Source organism: Natrix helvetica (assembly GCF_964273705.1).
Source record: "Natrix helvetica genome assembly, chromosome: 8".
NCBI classification, from domain to species: Eukaryota; Metazoa; Chordata; class Lepidosauria; order Squamata; family Natricidae; genus Natrix; species Natrix helvetica.
Window position 1 is genome coordinate 17,091,912 of NC_138559.1, and position 24,379 is coordinate 17,116,290.

At 41.1% G+C, this 24,379-nt stretch overlaps 1 protein-coding gene across 7 annotated transcripts in view; it reads right to left on the reverse strand.

Annotated features, from left to right (window-relative positions):
• PKNOX2 (PBX/knotted 1 homeobox 2) overlaps positions 1-24,379 on the reverse strand; it is a 275,402-nt gene that overhangs the window by 163,422 nt on the left and 87,601 nt on the right. Inside the window, exon 4 of one of the 7 annotated variants that reach the window (XM_081961086.1) lies at positions 22,304-22,499. The exons of the other annotated variants lie outside the window; for them this stretch is intronic. The gene's annotated coding sequence lies outside the window, so the exon portion shown is untranslated. The remainder of the gene's footprint in view (positions 1-22,303; positions 22,500-24,379) is intronic. 7 annotated transcript variants of the gene reach the window in all.

Below are 24,379 nucleotides of genomic sequence, written 5' to 3' on the forward strand. Positions count from 1 at the left end.
AGTCACTCCAGAAAAGTGTTGCTTCTATCATGTTGTTAATTTTATCTTTTGGTGCAGAGTCAATATTTTACAATAAGTATTTAGAATGCCCGTTATTCCGAAGACTGAAAACTTGATGTTGTATATAGTTATAATGAAATATGGTCATCCTTTACTGAAAGTTGTGTAAATCTTTACATTAATATTTATATAAGAGGTCCTCACACATATACTTCCCCATTCCTCTATTGTTTCTTCTCTTTGTTCTGAGCAGAAGGTGTCAAAGGAAGCTGGATGGAGGGGAGCGACTGCAAGAAAACAGTTTCAACCAACTTAGACCCAGCCACAAAAAAAGGTCAACCAAGTATTGTCACCAGTTGAGGCAAGCTGTGTATTCTCATCCCAGGGTTATTATCTTAAAGACAACCAATAGCACAAGACCATAATATTCCTTCCACTCAAGGAACTCGTCACCCTCTGCAAAATTACGTATTTAGTTAAGGAAGACATACTTCCTAAGAGCACCATTGAATTTGTAATCTGTTCTTAATAGTTTTAAGGAGATCTAAGAAGCTGTTTCTCCACCCCTTGTACTGTGTTGATACATTAAAACATAGTGCTTAGATAAAGACTCTAATTAATTTGGTGTAATCTATATAACTCTTTGGTTATTGCAACAAAACTTGTAATTCAGACTTCAACATATTAATATTTCTGCAGAGGTCTAATATATCCAAATCATAAATAGACAGCAATTTATTGTGTTGGAACACAATTTATTAATAACAACCTGTGTTTGTTTGAAACAGATTGAAGGAGCTATTTACCCACACCATGTGTTGTGCTGACTTGTTCCAAAATATACAGTTTAGATGAAGAACTCGGAAGGAATTCAAGTGCCAAAGTTACAACTTCACAGGAGGAGAAATGTTTCACTCAGAGAAAGGTTTGAGGCTGGATGGCTTCAGTTTCACCACAGTATATATTTGGGAACTATATCTGCTCCAAGTCTTAGAGACCTGTTGCCAGCCTGATTTTGTAGGAGATGAACAGGCTGAGCCCAAGGAAGGGGTCAAATGTGTCATACGTCATGAGCCCCCGTGTGCCTGCAAGAGATCTAAGTCCAACCCACCTTGAATGCCTCTCTTATCTCCCACACATTTCCCTTGACTATTATTTGGTCGGATTTTTGTAGAGAGCTTAAGCTTGCAATAAATCTTTATACTCATTTGAACTGCCTGAATCTCCTGATTTCCCCGGCGTCTGACAGATTTAGCATTAGCTTAAGCATTAGATCCTCCCAAGCTATGTAGCATATCGAGCATCAAGGGATCTCTATCATTTTCGGTCATTTCAGCGTCTTCTCATGTGATGTTTAGAGTCTTTAAGCCTTCCATGAATGTTCTTCACCATGTATTTCAAGGGGTTCCGTTGATGGTTTGGCATGGGGTGGGGAAGGGGCCCACCTCACTTCCACCATGGGAATTTAATTGTTCTCCATGCATAGAATGTGACCTGCAATTTGGGGTCTTCTGCGTGTGATAATGTTGTGTAGTTTGCAGGAGAAATTCTTTTGCAGCACTTCTTCATTAGTGATATAGTCAGAATGATGAATCTTTAGGATTTCGCGAAGGCATCTTTGTTGGAAAACGTCATTTCTCTTGTTAATACTTGCTAATACCAATAGCTTGTTATTACTTGTCCACTTGACTAATAAACGAATATTGAAGTAGATGAATCCATGATCTATAATGCAGCTTTCATTAGCATAAACTATCTGCAGGATGTATTGGAAAAGTTCTGAAATGTTTTCTAATTCAAGGAAGAAGGTTGGATCAGAGGTACGACAAATTTCCCGCCAGGTCTAATCTTCAAAGAGTGCTATTGGATCATGTAAATGAATTACCCAAGGAAGAGCTTTATGCATCTTTGAAAAAAACCCTTCAGGTATTGCAGAGTTTTCCTGAAGGTTGTGCAAAGTCTCGGAGAAGCAGGCTGCCTCAATTGCAGGCTTGCTTTTCCAAACAGCTTCTTTCTGGCTATTCTGCAAAGCCTCAAAGGGGCCCAAAACATATCAAAGGCTTGACGTGGCCAAGTCCCATCAAAGCAGCCACTTCAAGGGCTTTTGGCAGTCTACTGCCTAATGTTTATGCATGGGCAGAAGCATAAGGACAACAGAAAAAAGGGGAGGGGGCTCAACTAAAGTTGCAGGCACCCAGCCATCCTGCTTCCTCAAAACCAAGTCTTGTACAAATTGGATCATTCCTTTGAACCAGTTCAAGGCAGCTGCACTTTGCACGCCCCGGGTTTTCTCAGAAGCAACGAATTCACTCCCCCTCCTGACCCACTGAAACAATACTTCCCAAGAAGAATATATAAAACAAGATTCCACCTGTAAGATACGTGGAAGCCTTATGGGGACCTTTTAGCCCTTTTCAGCAGAAGCCCTGGCCTTCTTTTGCTCTCTGTTCTTTTCCCTCCAACAAGCTTTAACAGAATACGGGTACTCCTCCACTTACAACCACAATTGAGCCCAACATTTTTGTGGCTAAGCGAGGCATTTGTTAAATGAGTTTTGTCTCATTTTATGAGCTTTCTTGCCGCAGTTGTTAAGTTAGTAACCTAGGTGTTAAGTGAATCCGGTTTCCCCATTGATTTTGCAAAGCGATCGCATGACACACACACACACACCCCAGGACACCACAACCATCGTAAATATGAGACAGCTGCTAAGAATCTGAATTTTGATCATGCGACCCTGGGGATGCTGCAACGGTGGTAATTGTGAAAAATGACCATACGTCACTTTTTCCAGTGCTGTTTCAACTTTCAATGGTCACTAAACAAACTGTTGCAAGTTGAGGACACCTGTAACAGAGTTGGAAGGGATCTTGGAGGCCTTCTAGTCCAATCCCCTGCTCAAGCAGGAAGCTCCTGTAGGAAAGAAGCTAGATCCTGCTGGGAAGATCAGTTACAGAAAACTGAAATACAGTAGCCTCCTTCACACATCTATCCAATGCATCAACCTTTCCCAAATTCTTTGAAAAACGTTCAAACATTTTGAGAAAGAGATAGAAAGACAGAATCCTCTCTTGCCGAAGAAGGAAACTTGGAGCCTACTTTTCCAGCCTTTGAATTCCTTTTTTTTAAATAATTTTTTTAATTGTTTTTGTCTTTTTATCACATATTACAATCTTTATATCAACAGTTTGTACAATGTTACATCGTCGTATCTATGTATGTTTTCCTCTCTTTACCATATATTACAATCCTTATGTCATCTTATCTATACATTTTTATGATATTTAACCTATTTACCTACTTTTATATACAGTTCTATGTTTATTTATGTATATTGTTTTCGGCTTAATTGTTTTTCTTATTATCCAACCATTCATACCACTTATTCCAAATTTCGTAGTATTCCGATTCTTCTTTGTCCTTTAATTTTTGAGTTAGTTTGTCCATCTCTGCGCACTCCAAGGTTTTTTTTATCACTAATTCGTCTGGCGGTGTATTATTTTGCTTCCAGCATTGGGCAAAGGCAATTCTAGCTATAGTTAATATATGTGTTAGTAGATATTTAATTTTTTTTGTGTAGTTCCCTTTAATTATTCCTAGTAAAAAGGTTTCGGGTTTATACTTTATTTGTTCCCCCGTAATTTCTTGTGCCCACTTCCAGATTCTTTTCCAATATTTTTGCGATTCCGGGCAGGTCCACCACATGTGATAGTAGGTCCCTTGTTCTTTTTTACATTTCCAACATATCGGTTTCAGTGTTGGCAGCCTTTGAATTCCTAAGTGATAGCAAATGGCATCCAAAATTGAAAAGTGGAGTTTGAAAAATTTCCTTACAATCAAGGTATCAAACTCTGGTTTCAGCAAGTTTACTCCGATTAGAATTTCTTTCAGATGTTGTGGGAAATGGCATTGTAAGAAGCCAAGAAGGGAGCGCCTTCCCTCTGGAATGAGCTGCCCCCAGAGCTTCGCATAATCCCTGACCTCCGGTCCTTCCGATGCGCCCTAAAAAGTTGGTTTTTCCAGCAAGCCAGCCTGGCCTGTTAATTTTGTCTAATTTTTAAAATGTTATTGTCGTATTAATTGGGTTTGTTTTTTTGGATATTTATCTAATTTCCTTTTAACTTTTGTGATATGTGTTTTTTAATGTTGTACACCGCCCTGAGTCCTTTGGGAGAAGGGTGGCATATAAATCCAATAAAACAAACAAACAAGAAATGTTGTCTTAATGCATGAGAGAAAGAGGAAAAGAGGTGATATAGACAGCATAATCATTTCCACTCCAACAAACTGGGACAAATATTGTAATAACTTAATCATACCACTGGGTATCTCTTGACCATCATTATACAGTCTAAGATAAATACTACTCATGTTTCTGCCTAGCTACAGAAGATGGAGTTTCAATTAAATCTACCAACTGAGACTCCAGTGAGTGCTTTAATTCTGAAGTTCAAAAATAGGATGCTTCAAACCAAGTGCAGAATAAAGAGATAACTTAATGGTCATTATTACATTGCCACTTACTTGGGAGTTTTGAAGCAAGGAAAAGCAGATGCCAGCTAAACAGCTACAGTGAAACTGTGTAACTGAACTGTCCCCAGCTCTGATTGGCTGATAACTTTCCATGAGTTTTCCATGAAGGTTTCAAATCACTGCATTTATTTCTTGGACTTGGAACTGCTTTTTAAAACAACTTTCCTTATTTTTATGTTCTTAAGATGCATTTGGATTCAACTGCCACTATTCCAAGTAAAAATGTGTCATTCCTCAGCAGGACAATGCTGCCAGAGCTGGACTGTACCATCAGCTACTATACTAAACTGGCAACAGAATAACAGAATAACAAGAGTTGGAAGGGACCTTTGAAGGTCTTTTACTCCAAGCCCCTGCTGAGGCAGGAAACCATATACCATTTGAGACAAGTGGTTGTCCAATCTATTCTTAAAAACTTCCAGTAATGGAGTAACCCACAACTTCTGAAGGCAAACTATTCCATGAGTTAATTCTTCTCACTGTCAGGAAATTTCTCCTTAGTTCTAGGTTGCTTTTCTCCTTAATTAGTTTCCATCCATTGCTTCCTTGTCTTGCCTTCTTGTGCTTTGGAAAATATGTTGACCCCCCCTTCTTTGTGGCAGGCCCTCAAATTTATTTAGGGTTGGACTAGAAGACTCCCAAGGTCCCTTCTATGATTCTACTCTGTTGTTCTTCCACTCCAACCCCCTGCTCAAGCAGGAAACTCTATCCCAGGCAAATGGTTGCTAGACAAACAGTTGTACGAGATGCTGCAAAGAGTCACATATGACTATGAGCTACCTGGGACCTCTCCCTGAAATAGAGAATGAGCTTTAATCACTTTAAAGGACTGCCCAATCAAGGACCTCAAGTGGCTCAAGATATTTTGTGGCAACTGGTATATACAGTATTAATCTACAGCACTTGGTAGCTAAATGTGATTTATGCTCTGGATAGAAAAAGATAGATCTGCAACGAATACAAACAGTCAGTAAATACAGATCATTCACTGCAAAGGAACTAGTTTAACTGAACACCACATATACAGATTCAGGTTCAAAACAACCCAAAGCTTCCAAATGTTTCTTCTTAAAATTCCCCTTTTATCCTCCAATAATCATTCCAATTATTACAATAATTTCAAGAAGTTGCTTAGGCCAGGGTGACTTAATGAGCTTCATGGCTGAGAAGGGCTTCCTAGCCCGTATCTACTCTTGCTCACTGGAGAAAGCAAGTATGTTTGGAAGAGTTACCAGTAAAAGGAAGCTAGGCTGCCAAAGAACACAATGGCTGGACCCCATCAAGGCTGACACCAGCCAGAGGATAGAAAAACTCCAAGAAGCAGTGCAAGATCAGAAGAAGTGGAGAGACCTGGCCCATTGAATGGCCAAGAGTCAGACATGACTGAATGGATAGCAACATGATCATCACTCTTGCACCCTCTAAGAATAGAATAGAATGGAATGGAATGGTATGGTATAGTATGGTATGGTACAGAACAGAACAGAACACTTAGACACACAAGGAAATTGTCTTCTTTGTGAATAGGGGCAACAGTTCTCAACGAACAGAAGCAAGCTGAGAATTTTGATTCTTTTTGGATCTCCCAAACATTGCACTGCTGATCCCTGGCCACATTCTTAAACTGGTTTATGGCTTCTGAGCTTGGATTACATGAGTGAAAATCAGACCCCCTTAGATGGCTGAGAAGTTCTCTTCTTGAAATTTGTAGGAATTACATGCAGAGATGTATATCCTGTTTCATCCATACTGTAGGAAAAAGCAGACCAGGGCACAATCAAGGGACTTGTGCACCGCTGCTCATTTCATTTTTACTGTTGTCATTTTCTCTCCCCCTCCCCAAATTTTAAGGTATCCACCTTTTCATCCCCCCAAAATCTCTCCCTTCAGGGTGGCCAGACGAATGGCACCCCTTTCCCCCCTTCCTCCTCCTGCATTTCAAGGGTTAAGAAGAAATTCAAAATATACACCCCCTTAGACCTTGCTAACCCAGTGCTCTTGGAGACGCATACCCATCGGCTGAGCTAACTCTCCAACTCAGCCTGAGGAGAGGAATTGTTCTGCAGAAGTAGCCCATTGGCTGGTTGCTATGGAGACCGACATACCACAGTTCTGACCCTTGAGAGGTTTAGCACTCGGCACAGCAAGGCTGCCAGCAGCTGGACTGCAGCTGTTGCTGGGTAAGATTCAGCCCGGTTGTAAGGGAGAATTCTCTCCTGACACAAACAACTCAGCTTGGGCTGCCAGCAAAGACAGCCTGCCTTTGATTGAGATGAATTAATATTTGCTTAGGGCTGGGCCTGTTGTCACTGTGCAAAACAAGATGTACAAGGCCGCAGCATCCATCCTGCAAGGGGAGACCTTAGCAATCGTAAAGGTGGAGAGAGCTGGCTGAATGGGGGGTCTCTTGAATTGGACAGGTGTGAAGATGGGCTGTACACGTTGAGCCATTTATTATAGGTGACCTTGATAGGTAGGATCTAACGCTGAACCCCCAAAGATCTGTCCCACTCAGACACAGACCTATGCATAGTAATTGTTCTGACCTGGGCCTCCTAAGAGCATGAAGAAAACTCCTTGTCCCGACAAAAAAACCTTTTATTAATGGACTGTGAATTCTGCTCATTCACATCCAGCAAAGTCTTTCAGGGAGAATTTACAGTCACGGACCTTGGAGAGCTGACAGCCCGATATCTGCTAAACTTGGCAAGGAGTTTCGGAGAGTCACAAACCAATTAAGCAAACAAATGGTCTCCTGCAAACTCCACTCCCCATTCGCTCCTCTTTTATTTCCTCTGGGAGGGGCATTCATTGTCCACCTGTGGCCTTACTCCCAAGTCGACCCCTGTTCTTTAGCTGTTCCCTTCATCTGGCAACTCTGTGTATGCGCACACTGGGAGCAGGCTCCAGCTGTTAGTCTGCCTCACTGATGTCCAACTCTGAAGGCAGCTGATAACTGGCATATGATTCTGGCCCCCTCTCTGCCTTCAACACAGAGCCCTCATCAGAGCCTTCCCCAGACTCCAGGACTGGCCCATCTTCCTCCCCAACCTCCTCACTGTCCGAATCTGCTGCCAGCTTCGCTGGCCACTGGCAGTAATACACAACAGCTGAGTTCCTAGGGAAGGCATTTCTTCCCAAGACATGCACCCAGAAAAGCAAATCAGAAGAGCAATGACATTTGCCATCCGAGGCAACTAAAGCCCTAAATAGGACTCTCTCTCTGCAAACAATCCCCTCTACTAATGCATTGGATAATGCTCTCAAAGAAATACTGATGTACTGATGGTGGTTGGAAGTGGTGATGATAGTAGAGGGGAGAATGGCCTCTCTCCCTTTTATTTCAGGTGAAATTTAATGGTTCTGGTTTGAGAAAGATCATCTCTAGCAATCCTATCCGAGTAGAAAATTGTTCCACCTTGGACCTTGCAAAGTCATTTAAGGAAAAAGGAAAACGATTAACATGTTCTGCACTTAGCCATTAGCTGAAATCCCACAATCCTTTGCTTCTCCCCAAGTGGTCCCAGCCGTCCCTGGCTAAAGAGGCTTTAGGTGTAAACGGCAAAGCAGCAGGACTGCAATCAGTCTGATCCACCCTGGCATTTGATATAAATAGACTAAAGGCAAGTAATTGGGTGGGTGGGGGGGTGTATGATGTATGCATGCATTGGTGAAACAGCAGAAGGTCCTTCGTTTGTTTGCTTTTGTTTTCTGGCCTCTTCATTTATTCCTGTATGTATATGTGTGTGTGTGTGTGTGTGTGTGTGTGTATGATAGATAGATAGATAGATAGATAGATAGATGATAGATAGATAGATAGATAGATAGATATGGATATGGATATGGATATGGATATGGATATAGATATAGATATAGATATAGATATAGATATAGATATAGATATAGATATAGATATAGATATAGATGATATGGATATAGATATATAGATATAGATATATGTATTTGTGTTACAACCCCTGGTATGCCCAAATGTTGTTATAACACAAATACATATCTATTTCCCTGGCCTAGCTGATAAGGAAGAGAGCCTGTGGCTTAGTGGCAATTACATCGGCCTAATATGCAATACAGCCCAGGTTCAATTCCCAGTAAGGGTATGGCTAGCTGATGAGAGCTAAATAGCTTGAAATAGATCTATACTAGTCTCCCTTTATTTATTTATCAGCACAAATACAACACACATACACACACACACACAAAACTTCTGCAGTTTGGCTAACTGGATTGTTGCCTCTTCTCTCCCCACTCTATATATACTCCCCTTTCCTTCCATAAAACGGATCAAGGCAAAGAACAAGTTTTTTCTGGCCAGCTTTTTCAGAAGTGGGCATTTAGGAGCAGCACGATCATTTTGTGTCTCACTGACACAAAGCTTCCCTTGCAAATCTCCCCTGAAAGAGCTTTCCCATTTTGCATTGAGGCTTCGGGGATTAAGAAAAGCCCGGTATGGTCCTGATTCCCTCATCTTTTAGGACTGGCGGGGGATGGATGGAATGGAATAAACCTTGGACGGAGGTGTTTAAGTAATGTTGCCAAGGAACCGATTGTCAAAAGTCTTGTAAATAAATCAATTCAATCAGCAGCACCTGCGTGGAGCTTGCCCTGAAGAGGATAGTCAGGGTTCACCATGCCTTGACTGAGTTCCAAAATTGTTGTTGTTGTTGGTTGCAAAGTTGTGTCCGAACCATCACGACCCCATGGACAATGTTCCTCCAGACCTACCTGCCCTTCACCATCCCTCGGAGTCCATTTAAGCTCATGCCTACTGCTTCAGTGACTCCATCCAGCCACCTCATTGCCGTCCCCTTCTTCTTTTGCCCTCAATCTTTCCCAGCATTAGGCTCTTCTCCAGTGAGTTCTTCCTTCTCATTAGGTGGCCAAAGTATTTGAGTTTCTTCTTCAGGATCCAGCCTTCTAAAGAGCAGTCAGGGTTGATTTCCTCTAGCACTGACCGGTTGGATCATCTTGCAGTCCAAGGGACTCGCAGGAGTCTTCTCCAGCACCATTGTTCAAAGGCCTCATTTCTTTGGCGCTCAGCCTTCCTTATGGTCCAACCTTCACAGCCATCCCTTGTTGCAAAATAGCCCCAATTTATTTGGAGGCTGCACTTCCTGCAGACAGACTGAGCTTCATAGGGGCCCTTCACAAGTTTGCAGAAAGTAGGTGGAATGCGTGTTATGTTAGCACTACCTCCCTAATATTCTAGAGCAGGGAATGGGATCCTCACCTTGCTTATGGACTGTACGTAGTCCTGGATTTATACCCATTTGCTTAGTGACCCAAAGAAGTTACATCAGCATTGACATAAGTGGTTTACAACTGGTCCTCTCACTTAGAGCCATCCTAGCATCCCATTGGTCGTGTAATCAGAATTGCAGTGCTTGGCAACTGGCATGTATTTGATGGTCCTGGACTCATGTAATCACCATTGGTGACCTTCCCAGGTGGCTTCTGGCAAGAAAAGTCAATGGGGGAAGCTTGATTCACTTAATGTCTGCAAGATTCACTTAACAATGGCAGTGATTCATTTTTAACAGTGATGGCAAAGAGGTCATAAAATTGAGCATGACTCAGCAACATTCTTGCTTAACAATGAAAATGTTGGTCCCAATTTGGTCTTAAGTCAAGGAATACCTGTATTATTCTGCAATTTGTGTGACTTACGGAAGTAGTGGAGAATGCATTCCTTATAGTAAACTTCATTTGCCCTTCTGGTTTAGTACAGTGCTAAGAAAAAAGCTCATAAATCTGTCATGCAGCACCCGATATCCGCAACAACAGTTTCTAGCACCAAACATCAAACCCTAGGAAAACGTGGGAATAAACACAAAGTTCTTGATCTTAAACAGACGAAGCAGATTAGATCAGTTACCAACTCTCATTTCCTTGCTGACATTTTGTTTGTTTGTTCTGAACCTCTGGGATTCTGTCGTGCTTATGTTATCCATGAAGAACTTGTCATACAGATTCATTTAGTCTGTCGTTTGCCCTGAATATTACACAATAGGGAAATAAAACTGTGTAAGGGTTCCAGGTAATACCCCCAATGAAAGAAGACTCCAAGGCTTGAGTTTCCTCAAATGTCCATTTTATTACACATGTCATCTTGGCACATCTGGGAAAACCCAAATCTGAAAGTTTCCAGGTTTTCCCCACCCAAGTCAAAGTTCAAGCCCCTGCCCAGCACACCCATGTCCATCATATGGCCCAATCAGGGCCATGTATTGCAAGATAGGCTTAAGATACAGAAGGATCTTGACAAACTTGAACATTGGGCACTATCTAATAAACCGAAATTCAATGGTGAAAAGAGTAAGGTTCTACATTTAAGCAACAAAAACGGAATGCACAGGTACAGTATAGGTGATACGTTGCTCAATAGTACCACTTATGATGGTGGCAGTGCATTGGGGTCATGTGATTACCAGTTGGGACCTTCCCAGCCAATTTTTGACAAGCAAAGTCAATGGGGAAGCTGGATTTGACCATGTGATGAATAATTGCAGTGATTTGCTTAATAACCAGACATGATACTAATCAGGGGTGACTTATTTCAACAACCGCCTTGCTTAGCAATGGAAATTCTGTTCCCAAATGTGGCCATAAGTTGAGAACCAGCTACACCCTGCTTGAGAGCTCCATCCAAGCTCCAGTCGCAAGTCATTAACAGGCCCTTGCAAAATCTTACGTGGCAAGACTTTCTCATGAACCACCTAAAGTATACAAACAGTTATGAACTATGCCTCCTCGTGTTAGAGAGGAGTTGAGCTTCCTTTGCTGAGTTAGAGGTGGAACTCGACATTTTGAGGATACAGATCCAAGGGTCTCTCCAGCAAAAGATCAGGTTCATCTTAGTCACCACCAACCAATCTCAGTCACATAATGCTCCTCACTTACCTACACAACTCACATTCCTTGGCTATGAAATGGGGGGTTCATAGCACCTTTGTGGCTAATAGTGGTTAATAGTCATCTGTCTCACTTTCTGCAAAGATCATTGTTATAGCTCATGCCTGTACATTTTACCTGAGTTTTAAATAAGATAAGAATGTAAAAAATAATAAACAGAATGCATTTTGGTTGATGTAAGTGGACTCCGTCACAGCAGAGGCTGCAGGAGCAAAATGTTTTTATCACGCATATTCTTTATTGCAGAAATGTTATGAAAAACAACATTTCATTTAGAAAGTTCCCTATAAACTGGCATATGTTTGGAAAGTTGCGTAGCCAAAAGCAAGTGCGTTAAGGTGAATTGATGTAAAGATTTAATAATACCATATGATGTTGCCTATGTCATAGTATACATGTGATTGTATGTTATGAAAATGGAAAAATAAAAAAACTTTTTTTAAAAAAAATAAAATAAAATGGAGAACAGAAACACACACAGTACTGTGATTCTCTCTGCACCAAATATACTTCAAGTGAATTTCTAAAAACCCAGTTTGCTTAGTGACAAAACAGAGTAACTTAAGAGTACCTGTAAGGTCGTCTCTGAAAAGATAATATTGACTTGTTGGTAAGGTTCAGGAAAAGATGCTTCAGAAAAGCAATATAGTTCAAAAACGTATAAGGAAGAATGCCAGATTAGAACCATGGTTATCTACTTCAAAAAAAAACAACAAAAAAAAACCCTATCCCTCTATTTTTCTCCTAAAACCTCAGAGATGAATTGCCTCCTAAATCATTCCTGATGAATACGATCCCAAAACACTATTATCATGTGATAAGGCTAAAGTTAAGTATCATTATCTTACCATGGTAGTGCAAGGAGTGCCTTGCATTCTCTCTGAATTGGTTAAATCAAAGAGTTAGCTTCTACTCTGCTGAACTGACAAAGACCTGTATTTATTGCATAAATCAAGTGTTCTTCTTTCCATTTAGAGTTTGTCATTATGAAAAGAAAAAAAAAGAGGCAGAAGCTACGCTGCCTTTCCCCAGACAAAACTGTGCAATCGTATCACCCACACCGTTTTAACTGGACCTGTTTTTTCTCCCTCCGATCTTTGGCAATAAAAACAAGCCTATAAAATGAATGTGAAAATGTATTCATTAGGGATTTATAATGCTCATTACAACTGCCTGAGTAGGAAACCATGACTGAGATCCAGAGAAGAAGGGGGGAAATGCAAATTGTAGCACATGAGATGGGAGAGACAGGAGAATTTCTCTAATCGACCAATCCAATGGCAGTCCAATTATCTGTGGCCAGCCCAATGGGTTAAAATTATACCATTCGTTCTTGGACACAGTGTGGAGTCTAAAAAGTGTTTCATTTTAATAAAAATGAGATCTGGACACTGCAGAAACCAGTTTCACTAATGATGTGTTTACACAGAAGACAACAATTTCTATTTAATGGTGATTACTACCAAGAACAAATTAAACTTCCTGAAGTATATGGGTTAGAGATAATGGGAATTGAGAAGGGCGGGGAGAGTGACAATGAAAGAATGTATGCAAATGTGTGCATAAGATACACACTAAACTTAGTACACTCAGTCCTACAGCAAAGCAATAATAGAATCAGTGTGGTCTAGTAGTTAAGGAATCGACCTAGAAAATGGGAGATTCTGAGTTCAAGTCCTGCCTTAGCCATGAAAGCCAGCTAGGTGGCTTTGGGCCAGTCACTCTCTCTCTCTCTCAGCCCAACTCACCTCACAGGGTTCCTGTTTTTGAGAACATAGGAAGACAAAAGTGTGTTGGTTATGTTTGCTGCCTTGAGTTATTTGTAAAAATAATAAAGGCGGGATAGATAGATAGATAGATAGATAGATAGATAGATAGATAGATAGATAGATAGATAGATAGATAGACAGACAGACAGACAGACAGACAGACAGACAGACAGACAGACAGACAGACAGATACCTGTTTCCCTGAAAATAAGACCTTCCTGGATAATAAGCCCAATCGGGCTTTTGAGTGCATGTGCCAAAATAAGCCCTCCCCCCAAAATAAGCCCTCTCCAAAAATATTGCAACACGCTCGCCACCTCCTGCACCTCAAAAATAATAAGACCTCCCCGAAAATAGAGCCAAGTGCTTATTTTTGGGGTCAAAAGAAAATAAGACCCTGTCTTATTTTTGGGGAAACACGGTAGATAGATAGATAGATAGATAGATAGATAGATAGATAGATAGATAGATAGATCGGTGGGTGGGTGGGTGGATGGGTGGGTGGATGGGTGGATGATAGATGATAGATTACAGATGATAGGTGCTAGATAGATAGAGAAATAGATAAATAGATAGATAGGTGTAATTTGTGTCCTCCCACCCATATCTTTACATTTAAATTTCCATCAGCTCTCATAGTGAGGAATAATGGGAATTGCAGGCTGGCAAGGTACAGAAGACTAGATATTTCAAGCTCATGATATTCAGTCTAGGTAAACATAATTATAAAAGGCTAAGGGGACATTCACATATAGAGCAGGATAGATTGGTCAAAATGATTAGGCTTGAACTAAAATGAAGACGGAGCTGTGGGGGAAACTTCAGCTCCATCTGAAGCCATTTCAGCTCTTTCTCTGCATGGGGGAAAGTTTGCTCGCGAAGAGTAAAAATGTTCTTGTGCTGATTTGGGTTTCACAAATGGAAACTGGCTACATAATACCAGTTGGACGCCTATTCAGGAAGAAGGAAAGGATGCTTCCTTCTCTGTTGATTGATCGCATGATGAGGTGACGCTTCTGCCTCTGTCATCTGTGGCAGTTGGAACTGCTTTGAGGCTGGTTTGTCTCAGGAGAAAGCCTGTTTTTGTTTCTGTTTCTGTTTTGCAATGCCAGAAGTACAGATTGAGAAAAGCAGCCATTGCCAGGACTATCCAGAAAAAAAAGAAAGCCTGAATATTTAAATCTTATGAATATGTATGAGTAGAGCAGGGGGAGGTAGAAGAATTTTTTTAAAAAAATGTTGAACACCTATTTTCTCTAATAAAAATAAAATGTTAGAATTCAAACAGACACGCACCTGCTACATAACACTCCAGACTTAATTCCTGTTGATAAGAAAGATTTTGAAAAGTTTGGATAGTGGAGGTGGCAGTGCCTGGAGACAGCAGAGTAGAAGAGAAAGAACTGGAGAAAAATCACAAAATGCAAAGACCTGCAAGTAGAAATAGAAGTGTGGCAAAAGAGAGCAAAGGTGGTACAAATAGCAATAAGATGCCTTGGATGCAATCCCAGAACAACTGGAGCATCACTTGAACACCATCATCAGTGACAAAATCTTCAGTCCATTGCAAAAGGCAGATTTACTTGGAACACCTTACAACCTGCAATGATACCTTGAACGCAATCAAACGACAATATCTGCCTATCCCAGATCCTTCAGAAGGACTTGAAAGATGGATAAAAATGCCAAATTCTGCCTAAACCTTTGGCTGACTATGTGACCAACCATAATAATAAGGTTAAAAGTTGAAAACAAACTGGTTATACTATTTCAGGATTATCAATATATAAACCGATAAGTCTTGGCTCATAACAGCATATTTTAACTGTAGTTGAAAGGGAGAAAGTGTGGAAAATTAATGTGGCACTACCAGGAGACAGCAGAAAGGGAAAAAAAATGGAGAAGATCACAAAATATCACGATCTGAGATTCGAAATGGAAAGATTATGGCATTAACTGGCCATGCTGGTCCCAGTGGATATGAGGACACTGGGTACTATACCAACAAATTTGGGGTGGCACTTAGTAAATATAGGCATTGACAACATTTCCATCTGTCAATTGCAAAGGACCGCACTGCTTGGATCCACACATACACTATGCAGAAAAATGATGGCATTCTAGGTTCTTGGGAAGAACTCAATACATATGAAGGTCAACACCTACTAAAGAATTGGCAGCTGTGACTGCACGTTTTCATGCCTATACTACTACTTCTAATGATAATAATTCATTAAACTCATTTACCCAACTCCCAATTACTGTTGTTGAAACAAATTCCCATAAGAATTTGATATTCATTCTAAAACCACACCTTAGTAATGAAATGGGGAAACCACTTTTGGAGCAAGGAAAGAAGGCAACAATGGCTGTGCTGCTCCCATTCACACACCCCAGTACGCAAGTAAGACTAATGAGTGTATGTAGTTTTTGCACAAACAATAAATTGAATGGTTAGCTTCCTATAACTGCCTGGGAACTGAAATTGCTTTCTAGGGGGAGGAAAGGGACAACTGTCATGATCATTAACCATTAATGAGCTCTTTGGCAACCCTGTATTTAATAATTAAAACAATTAACATTTTTTGCAGCCAGTTGCCCATGAGTGTGTCATGTCCCACTTATTCTCTGGTTGACTTCATGTTGGGGGCCTTGGATGGCATTTTATACTTTCTGGAAACTTCAATATATGTGCTACAATTTAAATTTAGAATGGCCAAAATTTTAAAACAAGATGAAGCAATTGGTCTTTCTGATTTAACAGCAACTGGTCTTTCTGATTTAACAACAATTAATCATTTTGATTTAACAGCAATTGGTCTTTCTGAATTAACAACAACTGATCTTTCTGATTTAGCAGCAATTTATCTTTCTGATTTAACAGCTATTGGTCTTTCTGATTTAGCAGAAATTGATCTTTTCATCGAACAACAGTTGATCTTTCTGATTAACATTAGGGGCTCTTATGTCCTTATAATTCCAGATATTTGGACTTTTTTCCTTTTTCACCAGTCCACAACTCAGGCACTACTTTATCAGAAAGCTGTTTTGCAACGGTAGGAAACTGAGATTTGCATCACCAAGTAGTCACAATTGCCAACAGAGCCCAGGTTTTAAGCCTGTACTGTGGAGGGTTATGGGGATAAAAAAGCCAACTTTCAGGTAAACTGATTTTTCCATATTTGACGATCATCATAGCAATATGCAAAGCACTTCCCACTTCATTGCTTCCATTGTGACAAATCAGCCCATAACCATGGAACCCCTGGGGTAACAGTAGCTTTAAGAGACAATGCAAAAAAGCAAGCTTCATTTCAAAGGATATGACATATAGAATGAACAACCATGAAGCATAAAATGTAACCTATGCCAGGCATAATTTTTGCCTTTGTTCCAATACAGCATTCGTGGTGACCTCTTCAATACTCTGCCTTGTTTGTTGACTTGTTTGACTGATAAAGATTTATTTTGCTCACTGTGTCAAAGAATTAAACTCTCATCCACACTCATTTGCCAAAGCAGCCCCAAACAAAGCTGAAGTACTAACTGTCTAACTGGGGTTATAGGAAAAAAGAAACATGAATCATCATTATTTAATGTTAATATTGTTTGTTTTCTAAAGGATAACATTCCATCCTTTGCCAACGTAAGCTTGGATGCTAATGGTTGGCAGTGCAGGAATTTAAGTTCAAAGGCAGGGTATATAGTGTCTACAAAGATTTAATAATAAGAAAAAAAACTGTGATAGTAACTGCAGCATAATGAAGAAAGAAAGTACCACAGACAGACAGACAAACCCCACAATAAGCCTTTGTTGAATAGAGATCTATTCAAAGTAAGAGTAAACAATGTGTTGAAATACAACTCAATTATCCTCTGCCTTAAAAGGCACAAACCAGAATGTGATCGTGTGACTGTGGGGTAGGGTGGGAGTGAAGGCAGGAGCCTGAACTTTAAAGACATAAGTAGATCTGAGGAAAATTCATTGTAACTTTGAATGGTGGCTAAGTGGTCACTTGTATGTCGAGGTGTATTGGCTTTCAGCCATTTTCAAACACACCATGTAAGTAGCATTAGAAGGGGCTTGACATAGTCTAAGACCAATGATGACACAATACAAGGCGCTGTGCTCTCAAAACTTCTCTCCTAATATATATATATATATATTACAACAAATACAACACAAACATAATACAACAAATACAACACAAACATAGCAAAGGCAACATTAAAAATAAAAATATGGTTTTCTGCCTGGATGGTCTTCTGTAATGAGCCAAAAGGACAGAAAGGGGGAGTAGTGAGCTCCCTCCCATATTTGGGCATACCAGGGGTTGTAACACAAATACATATATAGGGGTTGTAACACAAATACATACATAGATTATCTTTGCAACGTTTCAGCGAGATCTCACTCGCCATCTTCAGGCTGTGGTCACAGCCTGAAGATGGCGAGTGAGATCTCGCTGAAACGTTGCAAAGACAATCTCAATCTTACATGGGAAAAGACCCGAATACAACAAAACCAGCATACCTACTACACCCGTGAAAATCTACCTGCTCTGACCTAGGCTTCCTGATACAGTAAAAAGCACATGCTTAGTCTCCAAAACCCTCTTTTTATTTCAAAGGCTGTGAATTATGTTCATCCACAGCCCGTAATGAGTCCCAAATAGTTGTAAAGAGTCCTACAATAGGCTGCCAAAGCACCCGCCTTTATTTTCCTTGAAATGCTGCCAAAGACTTAATTGGCAATTAGCTTGGCAAGGCCACATGGAGCAAAGAGTCAAAACGGAGCTTCAGAAGGTAAACTGACCAGCATGAACCAAGTTGTTTCCTGCAAAGGCTCACGTGCCTTTGCTTCTCCTTTATGTCCTATGGGAGGGGCCAATCACCTCCAAGCCTTACTCCCGAGTCATCCCTTCTGTCTTAACTGTTCTTGCCTTCTGGCAGCTCTGTGCGGACTGGGAACATGGGGAGCCTGTTCCTCTGCCTCGCTGGTGTCTGACTCTGGAGGCTTCGGAGGCAGTACATAACTGCCAGATGGCCCTGGCCCCCTCTCTGCCTCCGACACAGAGCCCTCGTCCGAGCCTTTCCCAGACTCCAGGACTGGCCCATGTTCCTCCCCAACCTCCTCACTGTCTGACTCTGCTGCCAGCTCCGCAGGCTGGTGGCGGAGCACTGCCATCCATACCCACTTGGCTTAATCACATTAGAAATTTTAACCATGATCCTAACAACTCTAGACTTCCCTTCCCTGAGAAGCTATGAATATTTCTATATATACCGCTAGGGATGCAGTGGCTCAGTGGCCAAGACGTGAGTTTGTTGATCAGAAAGGTCGGCAGTTTGGTGGTTCGAATCCCTAGCGCTGTGTAACGGAATGAGCTTGTCCCAGCTTCTGCCAACCTAGCAGTTCGAAAGCATGTAAAAATGCAAGTAGAAAAATAGGAACCACCTTTGCTCGGAAGGTAATAGTGTTCCGTGTGCCTTCGGCATTTAGTCATGCCGGCCACATGACCACGGAGAAGTCAGCGCTGGCTCTTTGGCTTCGAAACAGAGATGAGCATTGCCCCCTAAAGTCGGGAACGACTAGCACATATGTGCAAGGGGAACCTTTACCTTTATCTTTATATACCACTAGTCCTCGACTTGCAACAATTTATTTAGTGACCTTTCAAAGTTACAACAGCATTGAAAAAAGTGATTTATGACCGTTTTTCACACTTACGATCATTGAAGCATCCCCATGGTCATGTGATCAAAATTCAGATACTTGCAACTGTCTCATATTTATGATGATGGCAATATCCCTGGGTCATGTTATCACCTTTAGTGACCAACTAGCAAGCAAAGTCAATGGAGAAGCCAGATTCGCTTAACAGCCATGTTACTAACTTAACAATTGCATGATTCACTCAACAACTGTGGCAGGAAAGGTCACGAAATGGGGCAACATTCACTTAATAACTGTCTTGCTTAGCAACAGACACTTTGGGGCTCAATTTTGGTCCTAAGAGAGTCCTGTAAAGCTCTATAGGGTGGCATATAAGCCTAAATGACATTGCTATCTGCATGAATTATTTTTGGCAATTGCCTTTATCAACAATGTGCATCATATCATTTTTAAATGGGAAAAGACCTTGACTTTTTCTAGAGGTGGATTCAGGAGCTCTTTTTCCAATCATCTACTGGAAAGAAGGAAGGATAGGAGAAAATTAAGGGATTTCCTTCCATAATTGGGTGAAAAATTGTGCTTTGGGAATTCAGCAAAATGTTTCAAAACATTTTCTGGTTTTCATTAACACTGTTTAACTCAAGGTTTGGTCTATTAATATTTAATGGTTAAAAGGATTCTTCTCTCAGTTGGTTAAGCTAGAAACTCTCTTCTTGTGTCTATTAATTTGCAAACCTGTCTCGGAAGGGCTATACTGGCTTCCCAGGCTTTGGCTTTGCTCAGGGATGCGCTCAGAGAAACAGAATTTTCTGTAAAATAAAAAACCTTTGAGTCAAGTTTGACTTCCATTGAATTCATCAATGCAACCATCTTGGCAGCAGTGCAGAGGTGATTCACTGTTGCCTCCATGGGAATGGCTTTCCCCACATCTCAATCTAGCCAACATCTCTGATATTTGCTGACATTCTCCCATCTCACCTCTCACCTGGCCTGATCCTGCCCAGCCCAGCCAAGATCAGCAATGCTTTGGGCCTAACATCAAGACCTGAGACCATGAATGCAGATGTGCTTTCCTGTTCCAGAATCCTCAAAACCAATGGCCGATTCGCGTAGCACACAGATGTGTATTTTGCAATAAAATTATTGGACATGCCTAGAAAAAGTCAAGGTTGGATTGTCTATAGAGAAATTCTCCGTCATGCGGGCCATGGTTATCCCAAAGGAGCTTTTTCAAGAGGCAACTTGAAAAGTTTCTGATTTTTCTTTGAAGATGTTTTGCTTCTCATCCGAGAGAGCTGAAGAAGCTTTTGGATGAGAAGCAAAACATCTTCGAAGAACAAAATAGAAAGTCCAGTTGCCTCTTGAAAAATCACCTTTGGGTTGAATTCCATATGCCTTGGCGCTATGGACTACTTTGACCATTAGCTACCCTCCCAGATTTGATAGTGTATGGGAGAGCAAACAGCATCGTCACACCATTCATTTCTCTTACACCAAGCCAGATCAAGCAGTATTGACTCAATAGGAACTTTTTCTGAGGTTCAAGGACTTTGAGTTATAGACCCTGTTAGGCCGCTGAACTAAAGGCCCAATCATATCATATGTAGATCTACCCTTCAAACGGTTGCTATGCATGCTTGAATGACAACTACTAGGGTTGGATCAGGGGTAGGTGGCTGCCGGTTTTACTACTGGTACACAAACTATATGAATGTGTGCTGTTCAATGTAAAATGTTTTTCGTGCATGAGCACAATTTACAGTGAACTGCGCATACGCATTCACTAAAATCCAAAATGGCGGCGGCCCAGCGGCAACAAGGGAACTGGTTCGGGGGTGTGGCACACCTGGGTCATGACCCAGGCCTGAATTCCACTACTGGTTTGACTGAACCGGGCCGAACCGGGAGCAACCCACCTCTGGGTTAGATGCAGGCATGCTTGTTTTAACATCCCCTCTTTCTAAAAACCTGTTTTCCTGATTGATCCCATAAGCAGTTTTATTGCCAAGTGACAAAATACCGTTTTATCAACAAAATAAAGTCTGACACCGACCCCCCACCCCACCCCACCCCCTTCGCCCCTCCTGAATGTCACAAACGAGTGAAACAACTCTCAGTACCTCTTTCATAATTTTAAGTGCATTCTGAAGAATGATTCGGGCTGATAGGATAATAGTTACCATCAAGATACACAGTATGTAAAGCTGCTCTAAGAGATTTAATAGCAGCAAATAAAAAGATTCTGAGCTTAGCAGGACTCCTTTCCCCCCGAAGAGTTTGTTTTAAAGGGGGGGGGAATCCTTTTTTAAGGAAACAAATTAATAGTTTAAAAGTATCTATTATTGTCTGAATGCTGTTCGGATAGAAACAGCAAGGAAAGAATTGTTATTATTAGAAAAGCAAAGCAAAATAAGATGGGTGGGACATAGGCAAGATGTTTATTCCATTTCTGTCGCTATTATATGGATTTGAATAGGGAAAATGTATGCATATCAGCCAGCGGTTTCATCAACCTGCAGAGAACTGATTGTCTGCCCTGGGGAGTTGGCACACATAGAATGACTATTTTAAAGAAAGGAATTTGCAATCATTCGTGTATTAATAAGGGAAACATGTTATCTATGCATGGTTGGGCTAAGGAGCAGTTGTCCCAGGACTAAACTGAAATTTCAGCCAATGGGTAAATCTGTCCATGTCCGCCTTGCTCATTTTCTTATTTTTCTAACTGTAAATTAGGCCCATTGCACAAAAGAGGAAGGGATAGCAATAGTACTTAGACTTATATACTGCTTTACAGCCCTCTGTAAACATTATTTGTATATTGCCCCCAACAATCTGGGTCCTCATTTTACCAACCTCAGAAGGATGGAAGGCTGAGTCAACCAAGGAAGGAAGGAAGGAAGGAAGGAAGGAAGGAAGGAAGGAAGGAAGGAAGGAAGGAAGGAAGGAAGGAAGGAAGGAAGGAAGGACGGACCACCTGGACTTCCATACATAATTTTCTATTCATTAAATGCCCTCCATCTAATAAATATGTGCATAAACTAATTTGTTTCTAATATTTATGATTTTTTTTCAAAGCTTTTTCTCAAGTATACATTCTGATTGAATGCTTTTGAGTAATGAACCTATCACATCGAAAAATGTGGAGAGGAACCATCGTCAATGAAGTACAGTGTTCTCCAAAGGTTTCAGGGTGCCTGAGTTGAGTAAGGAGGAGAAGGCAGAGGAGGAGGAGGAGGAGGAGGAGGAGGAGGAGGAGGAGGAGGAGGAGGAGGAGGAGGAGGAGGAGGAGGAGGAGGAGGAGGAGGAGGAGGAGGAGGAGGAGGAGGAGGAAGATCATTGACCAGGAGGCATCATACTTATTGCAGAAGACTTGTAAATCCACCATAAATACCTCAACTACCTCCAGGTCACTCTGGGATGGGCAGCCTGGGAAAAGAGCCCTGCAAAGCAGCTTTGGGATCTGTGCACACTCCCTCCATGCACGCATAACGCTGTCGAAGTGGGTGTGCTGATCACAGCAAAAGAGGCGAAGCAGAATCTTTTATCAGAAGATGCTCAGGGCTTCAAGGGAAGGGCTCGATCCAATCCTAGTTTAAAGGGGAGAGGATAAAAGGCGCTTCAAAATTACTCATCAACTTGGACAGCAAACTGAAGCCACATACAGTCTCTCCAGCTCTGTCAACCATCTGCTTTGATGTGTTATGAAAATGTGAGTTCTCTTTTCTGGCATGTGAGGAGGAGGAGGAGGAGGAGGGTGGGGAAGCAAAGAATCAGGGGCCTCCTATCAACACGGGTACTAGCTGCAGATAGAGGAGAAGTTCAAGACCCAGCCAGGATTGAGACAAAGCAGAACGCCCTTATAAGGTTAACATGCAAAGCTATACATCTATCCAAGAAGTAGACCGAGGAGGGATAAAACTGTAAACCTAGAGGAACAATAATAATGTTCAAGAGGTTCCGTTTGCAGCAGCTGCTATTCAGAAGTGGCCTTAGTTTGACATTGCCTTGCAAGGCTGGGAATATGACTCAGAGAGGCAAAGAACTGTGGAGGCAAGATTCTGATCATTGGCAGGCCTAGAAAATATGAGCACAGGATAAGGGAGGGGTGCTGGGCTCATCAGCATCCTACACATTGCAGGCCTGGTCTTTGTACAAATAGGGGAAAATCGGAGAGAACTGCGTGGCCTACAAGCTAGTAGGGTTGGCATACCTATATGGGCATCTTGGATATGGTAATATTACTGGAGCCAGCATAGATGGCGAAATTAACTGCTTTGATTAGATAATGGACCAACCAACCTTATAACAGACTGGAAACCATTTATGGACTTTGCATGTGCTAAATATAATAACAGATGGTTAACACAAGGATTTGAAGATTAGTGCAATGTTTAGCTCAACCTGTTTACTGCTTTTATATATCTATATCTATATCATCTATATCTATATCTAATCTATATCATCTATATCATCTATATCATCTATATCTATATCTATAATCTATTTATCTATCATCTATCTATCTATCTATCATCTATCTATCTATCTATCTATCTATCTATCTATCTATCTATCTATCTATCTATCTATCTATCCACACTAACTCTGCCAGCAGTTCAATCCTGACCGGCTCAAGGTTGACTCAGCCTTCCATGCTTCTGAGGAACAAAATGACAACTGTTGTGGGGCAATATGATGACTCTATAAACTGTTCAGAGTACTATAAAGCACTATGTTGGCAAGGACCGCCCCCTCACTGTCTCCAGGGCAGCCCTGTGGACACTATCTAACCACATCATGGGCTGGATGTGGCCCGTAGGCCTTGTCAAAGCTAAATACTCTGGCTACCTCTAATTTTGGATATATTTTAAATGCATTGTTGTATCTGTTGCATCTATTGTGCCTTTAAAAAAATAAGCCATTAGTATGGCTAGGAGCGTTTTTGAGGTGGGATGTAGACCTCCCTTGTCTCTACTGCAAAGATTGGAAACATACACGAAGTAATATTTTTACCCACTAATAATGTAGCATAGATTATTCTATTTTTGCAATGATAGATTTAACCAAAAGCATGTAATTTCTCTACAGCTGACAATCACCAATCTCAACCCAGGATGCTAATCAATGCCAGGTGAGTTTGGAAAATGCAGTCTTAATCCTCCATACTGTGACTAGTTTGGGGAAAACATGGGAAACTAAACTGGGCCAGGTGCTTTATTTCCACGCCAGGATGACTGAGCCCTGGTTTCATGCATTTCTTCTGTTATTTCATTTTGCTGGGCTTGCCATGATATCTTCTATAAACTGCACCCCCCACCCCAACAGTGATGTCATCCTACATGGGCTTCTATTCATTAAATGTATATTCCTCTTTCTCACCAACAATGGTAAGACCGTAATGTGCGAATTCATTAAAACTGGAAAATAACAAATAATTGATTCATCGCACCCCAAAGGATCAAAACTT